Source organism: Rhipicephalus sanguineus, chromosome 1 (genome assembly GCF_013339695.2).
Source record: "Rhipicephalus sanguineus isolate Rsan-2018 chromosome 1, BIME_Rsan_1.4, whole genome shotgun sequence".
Taxonomy (NCBI): domain Eukaryota; kingdom Metazoa; phylum Arthropoda; class Arachnida; order Ixodida; family Ixodidae; genus Rhipicephalus; species Rhipicephalus sanguineus.
In genome coordinates this window covers 299,091,255-299,104,529 of record NC_051176.1, presented here as the reverse complement: position 1 = coordinate 299,104,529, position 13,275 = coordinate 299,091,255, and the positions used below count along the sequence as shown (strand labels likewise).

Here is a 13,275-nt window from a genome sequence, read left to right as displayed (position 1 = left end):
AGCGCCAGCAAACGAGTTTGCTGTGCGCGCAGGACGAATTGGAAGACATCCTCACCTCAGACCGAGTCGGCCAAGCGCCAGCAACGAAGTTTGCTGCGCGCGCAGGACGAATCTGGAATATATCCTCCTCAGCCAGAGTCGGCCAAGCGCCAGCAAACGAAGTTTGCTGCGCGCGCAGGACGAATTGGCGATATATCCCTCAGTCAGAGTCGGCCAAGGCCAGCAACGAAGTTTGCTGCGCGCGCAGGACGAATCTGGAATAATCCCACAGTCAGAGTCGGCCAAGCGCCAGCAAACGAAGTTTGCTGCGCGGCAGGACGAATTCTGGAGACATACTCCTCAGTCAGAGTCGGCCAAGCGCCAGCAAACGAAGTTTTGCTGCGCGCAGACGAATCTGGAAAGAATCATCACATCAGCAGAGTCGGCCAAGCGCCAGCAAACGAAGTTTGCTGTGCGCGCAGGACGAATCTGTCATTCCTACCCTCAGACAGAGGAAGGCCAGAGCGCCAGCAAACGAAGTTTGCTGTGCGCGCAGGACGAATCTGGAATAATTCCCTCAGCCAGAGTCGGCCAAGCGCCAGCAAACGAAGTTTGCTGCGCGCGCAGGACGAATCTTGGAAGACATCCTCACCTCAGCAGAGTCGGCCAAGCGCCAGCAAACGAAGTTTGCTGCGCGGCAGACGAATCTGGAAGACTCCTCACCTCAGCCAGAGTCGGCCAAGCGCCAGCAAACGAAGTTTGCTGCGCGCGCAGGACGATCTGGAAGACATCTCACCTCAGCCAGAGTCGGCCAAGCGCCAGCAAACGAAGTTTGTGCTGCGCGCAGGACGAATCTGGAAGACTCCTCACCTCAGCCAGAGTCGGCAAGCGCCAGCAAACGAAGTTGCTGCGCGCGCAGGACGAATCTGGAAGAATCCTCACCTCAGCCAGAGTCGGCCAAGCGCCAGCAAACGAAGTTTGCTGCGCGCGCAGGACGAATCTGAAGACATCCTCACCTCAGCAGAGTCGGCCAAGCGCCAGCAAACGAAGTTTGCTGCGCGCGCAGGACGAATCTGGAAGACATCCCTCACCTAAGCCAGAGTCGGCCAAGCGCCAGCAAACGAAGTTTGCTGCGCGCGCAGGAGAATCTGGAAGACATCCTCACCTCAGCCAGAGGCGGCCAAGCGCCAGCAAACGAAGTTTGCTGCGCGCGCAGGACGAATCTGGAAGACATCCTCACCTCAGCCAGAGTCGGCAAGCGCCAGCAAAACGAAGTTTGCTGCGCGCGCAGGACGAATCTGGAAGACATCCTCACCTCAGCCAGAGTCGGCCAAGCGCCAGCAAACGAAGTTTGCTGTGCGCGCAGGACGAATCTGAAGACATTCCTCACCTCAGCCAGGTCGGCCAAGCGCCAGCAAACGAAGTTTGCTGCGCGCGCAGGACGAATCTGAAGACATCCTCACTCAGCCAGAGTCGGCCAAGCGCCAGCAAACGAAGTTTGCTGTGCGCGCAGGACGAATCGTCATACCTCAGTCAGAGTCGGCCAAGCGCCAGCAAACGAAGTTTGTGCGCGCGCAGGACGAATCTGAAGACATCCTCACCTCAGCAGAGTCGGCCAAGCGCCAGCAAACGAAGTTTGCTGTGCGCGCAGGACGAATCTGAAGACATCCTCCCTCAGCAGAGTCGGCCAAGCGCCAGCAAACGAAGTTTGCTGCGCGCGCAGGACGAATCTGAAGACATCCTCACCTCAGTCAGAGTCGGCCAAGCGCCAGCAAACGAAGTTTGCTGCGCGCAGGACGAATCTGAAGACATCCTCACCTCAGTCAGAGTCGGCCAAGCGCCAGCAAACGAAGTTTGCTGCGCGCGCAGGACGAATCTGGAGACATCCTCACCTCAGTCAGAGTCGGCCAAGCGCCAGCAAACGAAGTTTGCTGCGCGCGCAGGACGAATCTGAAGACATCCTCACCTCAGTCAGAGTCGGCCAAGCGCCAGCAAACGAAGTTTGCTGCGCGCGCAGGACGAATCTGTCATTTCCTACCCTCAGACAGAGGAAGGCCAAGCGCCAGCAAACGAAGTTTGCTGTGCGCGCAGGACGAATCTGTCATTTCCTCCCCTCAGACAGAGTAGGCCAAGCGCCAGCAAACGAAGTTTGCTGTGCGCGCAGGACGATTCTGTCATTTCCTCACCTCAGACAGAGGCAGCAAGCGCCAGCAAACGAAGTTGCTGTGCGCGCAGGACGAATCTGTCATTTCCTCCCCTCAGGACAGAGTCAGGCAAGCGCCAGCAAACGAAGTTTTGCTGTGCGCGCAGGACGAATCTGTCATTTCCTACCCCTAGACAGAGTCAGGCCAAGCGCCAGCAAACGAAGTTTGCTGTGCGCGCAGGAAGATTCTGTCATTTCCTCACCTCAGGGCAGAGTCGCCCAAGCGCCAGCAAACGAAGTTTGCTGTGCGCGCAGGAAGATTCTGTCATTTCCTCACCTCAGGGCAGAGTCGCCCAAGCGCCAGCAAACGAAGTTTGCTGTGCGCTCAGGACGATTCTGTCATTTCCTCACCTCAGGCAGAGTCGGCCAAGCGCCAGCAAACGAAGTTTGCTGTGCGCTCAGGACGATTCTGTCATTTCCTCACCTCAGGCAGAGTCGGCCAAGCGCCAGCAAACGAAGTTTGCTGTGCGCTCAGGACGATTCTGTCATTGCCTCACCTCAGGCAGGAGTCGGCCAAGCGCCAGCAAACGAAGTTTGCTGTGCGCTGCAGGTTGTTGTTGTTGTTGTTGTGTTGTTGTTGTTGTTGTTGTTGTTGTGTTGTTGTTGTTGTGTTGTTGTTGTGTTGTTGTGTTGTTGTTGTTGTTGTTGTTGTTGTTGTTGTTGTTGTTGTTGTTGTTGTTGTTGTTGTTGTTGTTGTTGTTGTTGTTGTTGTTGTTGTTGTTGTTGTTGTTGTTGTTGTTGTTGTTGTTGTTGTTGTTGTTGTTGTTGTTGTTGTTGTTGTTGTTGTTGTTGTTGTTGTTGTTGTTGTTGTTGTTGTTGTTGTTGTTGTTGTTGTTGTTGTTGTTGTTGTTGTTGTTGTTGTTGTTGTGTTGTTGTTGTTGTTGTTGTTGTTGTTGTTGTTGTTGTTGTTGTTGTTGTTGTTGTTGTTGTTGTTGTTGTTGTTGTTCAGAGGTTCCCCTTACGCCAACCTGTTCTGGCTGAGCCTGGAAGAACGACAGTGACGCACCAACAACCGCACGCACCTTTTAATAACTTTTCTGTAATCTTATACACGGAAAACATGGCAGGTCAGCCAATGTTCTAGCCGGCTAACCCATCCATGAACATGGTCGTGCTACTAAACAAACAATAACAAGACCAGCTAAAAAGAATAACGCAGTACAAAATAATCCTAAATAATCACGACAAAATATGTACATATACGACGTCCGGCGTATAAATGTTGCTCAGAGTCTAAGGGCATATCCAATGCGTACAGGGTGGTCACGCATTCGTTCGCGTAAGCACTCGCTCACGTGGCGGCTGCCTTTAATCGACGCTTCTTCCCCGATCTGAGCGAGCTTCTCTTCGAAGCAGACGCACACCGCAGGAGCCGCTCACGGAATCACCTTCACTTTCGCCGACCTCCAGCCTTCTCCTCTTCACCCTAATTAAGTGCAAAAAAAAACCACAAGACCTATTAGTAAACACACATGTTCAGGTAAGTGTGACAAATCTAAGCTTAGTTGAACTGAACGTCCTTCAAAGTGTGATTAAACAATCAACACCAGCATTTCTTGTGCACTATCTTAGTCTTTCCTGCTCGGAATATTCACGCAGCACTACTACGTAACACAAGCTTGCACTGGTATGCGTTCAGGGCTCACACAACGAACGGCTATCGTTACGTCCGCCTCAAGTTCTGACGTCGTATGGTCCTAAATAGTCTACTTGACGCTACGAACCAACGCGTTCTTCGACTTAAACCCCTATAGTTCTGAACGAATAGTAACCGTCACGTTGTGATGAATTAGGCGCGAAATACTAATGCAGTCACACTGGAGAAAGAACACAGTTCTTTTCGTTGGTTTTGTGTTGCCAATTCATCACGACATGGAGCTACACCCGACTCACCCTAACGTCTACGCTACTTCCGCACACGTCAAATTCAAGCTGCATACGGTTGGCAACTGCCCAAGCAACGACATTAGTGCGAACATTCGTTGAAAGTTATTACGGAACTGAAGGTATCATTTTTGTGCCCAGTATTCTCCTACGGTGGTAATAGAATGTAGCCTGCAGAAATTTTATTCCGTATGCATCATTCATTAAGAGTTTCAATGTGCAAACTAATGAGCATACGCTTTCGCAATTGAACAATTCAAAAGCGAAACCACACGCAAGCAATTATTGGTCCTCAATAGATAATATACACCTCGGTGAATGTATTTACGCACCAGCATTTGATAGTCCTTGAACTCTGCTGCTCTTGGTCCACCAGTTACTGCAATGGTTGAACATCTCGATTGCGGTGAGAACGCAACTCGCTGACAAGCACGCTCGGTCGTGCAGAACACTTGATCGACAGAACCCCAGAGTACCAGATGGAGAAGACACCAAGTACGCTGGTATGGGTAACCGAGCCGCTGCGAAGCATTGTCGAAACAGCTGAACCCCTGGGCAGCGCAGGACACGTCGCGAATTCTGCTACTCTCCGGATCCTGCGAAGGAGACGAGCACGCATATTTCTACAGTGGAAAGACAAAACCACACCATTGCTTCTATAAGGAGAAATCATGCTATACGGTGGCTTAACAAAACTCCTTGGAATTGCAAGCCAAAAACCTTGCATTACAGGACTAATCTTGCGATAACAGTCATGTTGAAAATTACCACATTGAGCTCTTTTACTGCAGGAAATTACTTAATCGGGAATGGCTAAGTAACAGGTAAGGGAGCTTGAGATGTGCTTGAACAACACATAGTCCTCCTACAGGAAACGGTTATGTCAGCAAACGGTCGTAATTGCCATGGGATCTTCCATTCCATGACTACCGGCAATTTGGGAACAGACTTTGCGCCCTCACCAAATACTTACTTTGCGCCCACACCAAATATTTTCGTCCGTTATGTAGACGACTGCTTCAGCATTATACAAGTGTAAGACGCAACAAGTCTCCTGAATCTTCTCAACACCATATAAACAGTTCACTGCAGAATACAAGTTGGATAACATCCTTTCCATCCTCCACGTCTGCGTGAGTGAACAGGAACAGACTCTCGTTCGGCGCCCGGAAGGACTCATACCGGCTATTCATGCCATCAGGCTTGCCAGAAGCCTTCCGCTGTTTTATCTCTCGTTTTATCGAAAGCCGTCTCAAAGCAGGCCTTCTGCAGGGCGCACCGGTGTTCCGTCCGTTCCAGGTGTGAGCGAAGCTCTAAACCGCATGTTTACATACGACATTCACAATCCACGCGTACCGTTCAACAAACTGAAAAATCAGCTTGCTAACGTCGGGGATCCGATACACAGCGAGAATTCCCCCTTTTCGACAAAGTACCATGTGCAGACTGCAGCTACATCGGCGAAACTGGCAAGTTCAGGAGGATATTGAAGGAGCGTCAGAGAGAAATCGGCAACAAGAAAGCATCGAACGTCCTGGCTGAGCATGCAGACATTCACGGTCACCGCATCGATTTGGATGACTCCAATACAATAGCTAAGGAGAAGAATCTCGCAACTAGAATACTTCTAAAATTTTTATTCAGTCGACAACACCGCCAACAGGAACAATGGAAATCTGTCCGCTGACGACACCAATTCGCTAAGTCATATTTTAGTATAACAGACGTCTTCTGCCTGCTTTAGCGTGATCAAGGAACCCTTACAAGCCCGTAAACGTCCCTCGTGCGTTTTTGCCTTGACTTGGTTAGTGACCGCAACTGGATAAAGGTGGAAAAGACGAAACTCATGCGCAAAAGCATTAAACAAGTCCTCAGCCTACCCCAAAACACGAGTATCTCCCGAATCGACCAACTATGCATGCACAACGACATCGACGAATTCATCGAGGCCGAGACTACGGCCCAAATGGTCCGCCTCTCCTCCTCCAAGGCAGGCCGTCGACTTTTAAACGAGGCCGGCATGTCCCCCACACCCCTACCTTGAACGCTCAGTAACTCTCCCGAGAGATGTTCGAGATACCTACATGGTAACCCCATTCCCACGAAACGTCCACCAACAACCCAACAAGGGCAGACGCCTGCTCCGGGCTCGCGCGATCCTCGACCGCACCGCCGCGATTCGCGACTCTTCCGTACTCGTCGATGCGGCGCAATACGGTAACTCCTCCACCGTTGCACTCGCGGTAGTAGATGGCGACGGAGCCCTACGCTCAGCCGCCTCGGTTAGACTAGCAACGAGCGCCATAGCCGAGCAGGTCGCCATAGCTTTAGCGATGATCGATCCCTCGCACACCAGCGTCTTCACAGACTCACGCGCCGCCATTCCGGCTTACGAAACCGGCAATATCGCGCGTGACTACAGACATACAGTTTAGTTTAGCGACCCCTTACTCACCTTCCACGAAATCACCTCTCAATATCGTAACAACAGAAGCCAATACCCCTAGCACACACAAAGCTTGAACGCGCGCAAGCGGTAGCTTTTCGCATGCTACAAACGAGATCGTACCCATCACGTTGCCTACTCGGTCATTACAACTCGGACATCACTCCACAATGCCCAGATTGCACAGAAATTTTATTGTTCACTCTCGCACATGCTCTGGCAATGTCTGGCGTTACCTCGGGGACCAGTCACCAGTTAGTTCGACTGGGAAGAGGCACTCAGTAGCTCCGAGCTCCACCCCCAACTCAAGGCAGTCTGGAGGGCCCAAGAACTGGCGGAACGCCACCACGTTCCCGCCCCGACTCGGGCGTCGCCTACGGTAGCGGCTGCTAGGGTGTCCCTCGTGGATTCCCCGGCGGCTTAAACTCCTCAGGACTTGTCAATAAAGTTCTTGATGACTGTCGAAATGACCACGCAAACCATACGATTATTCGGAACTCTGAAAATGCGTCATATTTATTGCAATCGTCCTAAACGTATCAGCATGTTTCTTTAAAGATACACTTTTTGCCAGCTTACAGGCTCGCACTATTACGAAAGCACGTCTTTTGTACAATATGTAAAATGCCACACCTTTTTCACTCCATTGATCTTATGTAGAACACAATACTACGCAAGTTAGTCTAATGTGAACTTGTAGGCCATGACGGAACTACAAGCATGGCCTATATTATAACACTGAATAGCGACAAGCACTAGCCGGACTAAACGCTAACAAGACAAATACTACACGCATAGCCGAAGACTCAATTAAAGGGTGTAACTTTAGTTATGTAAAACAAGTGCTACAATTTTCGCTACGGACGAAAGAAGGGGGAATTTCGCAGGCCTCGTTTTTCTTTGTTAGACAATGTTGTGTTTAACAAGAAATACGAGCCCTTAAAAATTCCCTTTCTTTCGTTCATTCGTAGCGGGATTCTCGTTATGGCCGAATTGATGCCACGTTGTGTCTAACAAAGACAAACGAGCCCTTAAAAATTCCCCTTCTTTTAGAGGTGTGCGAATAGTGAATTTTGAAACCAAATCGAATACGAATCGAATAGTGATGACACCGAATCTAATCCTAATAGAATACTCTAGGGATAGTTTTCCAATAGTAAGACAACCATTTTCAAAGTCCTACACTCTACAACATTTTAATTTAAACAAACATTCACAAACTTTCACCAAACAACATTACGGTTACTTTTAACCGACCCTAATACCTCGGTTATGAATACCGAGGTAAGCTCGTATACAGCAGCGACCAGAGCCTTCGAAATATTTCGCAACTGTAGGTTTAAATACAGCAGTGACTACCGTAATCATGGTGATACTTAGTCGCTCGCCTACAGCTAAATCTGTCATAAAACTGAGAAATCTGACATTACAACATGGGCCTCTGCACCGAAAGCATCAGTGTTGAAAGCTGCATCTGCAAGAACAATTTACGCAAACAATTTACGCGTCTGTTGTCTATAGTGAAGCTGAGCGCAGCCGTAGTCCCCACCGTCAGTTATTACAAGACGAAGACAGGAAGCGATTAATGCGATGCAGCATAGTAAAAATTGAGTAGGAGTGGAGTTTTAAGAAGAAAAAAAAAACGCCTTCATCCGGTATTCAATTTAGCATAGGTAATCTCGCAAAATGTTGGGCTGCGTGCGTATTGGTAATTCAGTGATTAAAGACGAAAAATGACCTTCGGCTGTTCCAGAGTTTCATTGTGTTCGGGTTCTCCCGTCGGTGCTGATTATTCGAAAACTATTCGAAAAAAAAATCGCGAAGCTTGCACTAAGCCGCGCAAAGCTTGAAACAGCGAAACTGGACATTTCTGAAGACTTGTGGGAAGACGTGAGGCGTTCGCTTTCACACATATTTTATTGATGCTTGTTCTCCGATGGGCAACCACAGATGCTGTCTTCTTGCGGGCCTCCTCTTCTCTCGCGCTAGGCTCGAACGTGCGGAGAGCCCCGCCGCGGTGCTCTAGTGGTTATGGCGCTCAACTGCTGACCCGAAGGTCGCGGGATCGAATCCCGGCCGCGGCGGCTGCATTTTCGATGGAGGCGAAAATGTTTGAGGCCCGTGTACTTAGATTTAGGTGCACGTTAAAGAACCCCAGGTGGTCGAAATTTCCGGAGCCCTCCACTACGGCGTCTCTCATAATCATATCATGGTTTTGGGACGTTAAACCTCAGATATTATTATTATCGAACGTGCGGAGCAGCTGAGGCGCAACTTGGTCGTTTTCTCCGAGACGCTGACGACTCGCCATAGACTAATCTGGTTGCTTCAGCTTCCTCTGGGCCTTAGCTAGGTGATGCAGGTTGTTTCAAGGTCGTTGCTAGGCTTTAGTTAGGTGATGCTAGGTTATTTCTACGCTGATTCTCAGCGCAGAGAGTTTCGAGTTAAACCACAGACGGTTACGGACGACATGGATGTCCGAACTCCAGAAACAAACTCGCGCCGAAACCAAGCGTTCGCCCCTTTCACATATCTACGGGCACGTCATCGTTGGTGTAGGCCTTCCATCGCTTCGGGTCTTCCCGCAGCCGCCGCTGCCTTTCCCGTTAGCTAGTATTCTCTCGTTGTACGTACTCAGGATCTTCGGCTCGCCGCCGTCGCTTCGCAGCGTTGGGCTAACTGTTGCCTTCTTCATTTTTAGTGGACCAGTGGTGAGTAGTGGGATTTGCCCAATTTCTGTGGCACATACCCGTTCATGGTGACGATAGTTTTTTGGTTCGTCGGACAGGGAACGATTTGCTAAGCAGCTTCGCTGTTAAAACATGCGGTATTTCGAATGTCTGCTATTCGATTCGAGTACCGAATCGAATAGAATGCTATTCGAAATTTTCGAATATTGACACACCTCTAGCTTCTTTCGTTCATTCGTAGCGGGGGTCTCGTTCTGGCATACTTGATGCCTGCAGGTAGTATACGAGTGATTACTGTCCAGCTGCCAGCTCGTAAAAAGATCACGCCCTACGTGACGTTAGCAGGTAAAAGATCTCATTCATTATTATACCAACATTTGTACATTAATTGTAATAACATACGAAGTGCCGTATGCGTATGCTGCTTCCGTGTGTAATGTGTACATGTATGTGACGAAATGTTTGCTATGTAAAATGCACTGTAGTACTTTGTTGTATTCCGGAACATGTTAACCGCAGAGTGCCGTTTCATGCGTATACAGGGTGTTTCAGAAAAAAGCACCAAGTATTAAAAATATTAAGCTTAGGTGCTACGCTTCTCCAATTAGCGCAGTATTGTTCTGAGTCATGTCCAAGAATTTGGGACATCAACTAGCGCCATCTGTTGCGTTGGCTGCTGAGTGGCAGCGTCACTGAACGGGAATCGACCTTTAAACATTTACTGTAGTGCAACGCTTCAATATAGGCTAAATCACTTCGTCCATATAATCTGGGAGTCCATCTCGCAGTGCGAGAAGTTTTGTTCTATTCCCATTAACTTCCTGGGTTCGAGAACCACTTTAATGTGCTATGTGAAACTCCATGGGAGAGAATTTAAAATTTATATAAAAACAATGCGCCCTCACCTGCTTAAATCATTGAAGTGACCCAGTCTTGATTATTCAGTGTTCGAACCTGTGAAGTTTGGCTGATGTTGGCGAAGTTTGTGAGGCTCGAAGGCTCGAAGTTTTATGAAAAGATGCATTGCAGCGAAACCTGCAATGCACCTTTAGGAAAAACAACTATTTTGCCGAAAACGAGCAACAGGCGCCTCGGCCGGCATTGCGAGTCTCGCCGCCGCCTGTGATTGGTCGAAGCTCCGTGGCATCATCGACGGAATTGTGAAGACAGCTGACGGCGCATTCCAGCAGGCGATGCCGTGTTTTTCTTTTCTTTTGTTGAAATCGGCGTGTAGTTGCTGTTACATGTCGAGCCGGTCGCCACTGTAGGAACGACGACCGAAGATGCTGCCAGCGCCGATGATGCGGCACAAGAAAGCGTGTCCCAACCGGTAACCTTCACCCGCGTCGGAAACATGGACTGGTACGTGCAAGGTGCATGTTAGTGCTTAATTTCACTGCAGTGAACCGATAGAAATGATACGTTCAGCCGTGTATATTATATCCGATAGGGAACAGCAGCATTGGCAGTCGCTTTTAGCCGCGTATTGGCAGGGTCCGCGCTGCGCGCGCACATCGTGCGACAACATCAGCTGTTCGTGAATTTCTCTGCTCAAAGTGCAGCGTTGTTGACGCAATCAGTGTCACACTTCGCAGCGGGCAAGAAGCATGTGATGAGTTAGTGTGCTATCGCGAGAGAAAAAAAAGCACACGAGAGCCGATCTTTGCCGCAGTGGTGACATGTGCTCCGGGCTGCGTTGCAATCTTGCGCAGTGGCGTAGCCAGAGTGGGGGGGGGGGGGGGCACACCGGGCCCGTGCCCCCCCCCCCCCCCGCGCTGGCTACGCCACTGCGCAAGATTTTTTTGCCACAGCATATAGAGCACAAAATGACACTCGACCACATCTTCCTGCCCGGCCCCCACTTCAGATCAAGGAGGTGCCCCCCCGCCCCACCTGAAAAAATTTCTGCCTACGCCCCTGATCTTGCGCATGGATAATTTGGCTCATATATTGCAGTTCTGTTTACAATGTCGTCGCTCTTTCGGAATTCTGGCCAGTACTATAATGATGGTGTGTTGAAATGCAAACGGTATATTTGCTGCGTCATAAGTATGCGACTGTCATGTAGAGTACCCGATTTCGAGATCTCATCGTAAGCCATATCAAAGAGTTTAACACGGAAGCACCTTACGTCCTGGGCGAGGCCCCCCTCAGGTGCGGGAACACAGAAGGAATCGCGTCGCTGTTCTTGATCGTCAATCCCAGCGACTGCATCAGAGACGGGCTTCGTACGTAGTCGCTGTCATGGAAGTGCTTAGAGCACAGCACACTTGCTCTCGTAGGTTTGAAGTCTTTTCTTTTAACTCCAGTGACCCATTTTGCAGCCATCTTCTGATCCCGAGGAAACTTATGCAAATCGATCTCATCGCGACCGAAAGTGTTGCAGCAGCCATATGCCGCGCAGTACTGCGGCATCGCGAGTCCGCTTCAACCCCCGACAAACACAACTAGTGAATGTCGGACAGCAAAAATCTCTAATCGAAACAAGACAATGGTGCAACGGCAAGAAACCCATGCGAACTGGCACAACTGATGCTTCGCTAGGCAGCAGGTCGCAGCAGAAACAAGTAACAAACCGAAGCTAACAGGCGCAACGGCCCTGCTCGTTCCTGTCGATGACGTCACCTCTCCACGTTTCTCTCTCTGCCGTCCTCCTACCCTGCGCTCCGCGCGCGCAGGGGAGCGTTCCCTCGGCCAAAGTTTGCTCGCTTATAGCGCCGTTGTTTAGTCGAAAATCGGGGGAAAAAACCTTCGCAGGCATGTTCTAAGAGGTCGCGATACCGAATTTGAAATAAATTCGCGAATTCAAAACCGCTTCAGTGTCCCTTTAAGCATAGTTGAGATTCTGGTGTGCGTAGCCATGCCGCGTTTGACAAGATGTGCCGAGCAAAGCGTAATTAATACTAAATAGTACTGCGCCTAATTAGCTTCAATTAGGATAATTAGCTCATTAGGCTTAGATTGACTTCGAATGCAAGCTATTCGGGGCCGAGCGTCGAGTGTGCGAGTTAGGCTAATTCAGTTATAATTAAGGCTTGTCTGACTTGGGATGCAAGCTAACCGACACCAAGTCTCCAATGTGCCACTTAGACCTATTAAGCTGTTGCATGTCGGTGGGCTAGTTGGTTTGTTAGCATAGTAACGAAAAAACAGCGCGTGAATACAGGAACGGAAGGGGCACCCACACGAGCGCTGTGTGTGTGCCCCTTCCGACCCTGTCTTCTCGCGCTGTTCTTCCGTTACAATGCTATTAAGCTAATTATTCTAATTAATCCACTTAAGCTAATTATCATACCTGGTGTTGTGATTGACAAGCAATACCCAATCGGACCCGATCAACAACTATAGTCTATACTCGTGATTTAGAATGTGATCCCGTGAACACTTCGTGCATCGGCGTGTGAATGCACGTGTCGACACTTGGCTGGTCAAGCCAGGACCAGTCAAGTGTCGACCAGCTCCCCTCTAGCCAAGCTTTGCGCGACTCAGTGCAAGCTGCGCGAATTTTGAAAATTAGGTTAACCAAGCAGAATTCTCAGCAAGTGACTAATGTTGATCTACATTCACACCTTGGCATGCAGTGCATTACTAATGAATGGCGACAACGAATTCAACATATTTTAAATGTAGGGGTGCAAGCTGTCAGTGTAGGACATAATTAAGACAGATAGATAGCTAGTATCTCAATCAATGCAGTTATAGCACGATAACGGCAAATGATAGAATATTGTTAATTAGCAGCAATAAATATGATTAATTCGTAATCAATGATAATTATTCCTTTAATATAGATGCCATTTATCACTCACATGTGCTACGAGAAACATTTACGAGAGATCACGATTTATAGGAGTACTGCGTTGAAAACAGCGCGAAAACTGGACAAAGGCTAAGGAAAAAACTACACAAGCGCTGGCACATTGATGAATTATGCAAAGCACTGGGTGCGAAAGAGCCTGATGTAAGAGAAACAAATCACAGAAGGCTGTGTTGAAGGGCCAGTTGCTACATGTTACTGCGTTAAAAACAGTGCGAAAAGGGCGCGAAAGCTAAGAAAACAAAGGAACAGCGCC

General features: G+C 49.2%; 1 long non-coding RNA gene across 1 annotated transcript in view; it reads right to left on the bottom strand.

The window, feature by feature from the left end:
- Positions 1-4,449: 4,449 nt before the first annotated feature.
- LOC125756894 (uncharacterized) overlaps positions 4,450-13,275 on the bottom strand; it is a 48,071-nt gene continuing 39,245 nt past the window's right edge. Inside the window, exons 3-4 of the long non-coding RNA XR_007414851.1 lie at positions 6,749-6,970; positions 4,450-4,662 (exon numbers count right to left, since the gene is read on the bottom strand). This is a non-coding gene — a long non-coding RNA (uncharacterized LOC125756894). The remainder of the gene's footprint in view (positions 4,663-6,748; positions 6,971-13,275) is intronic.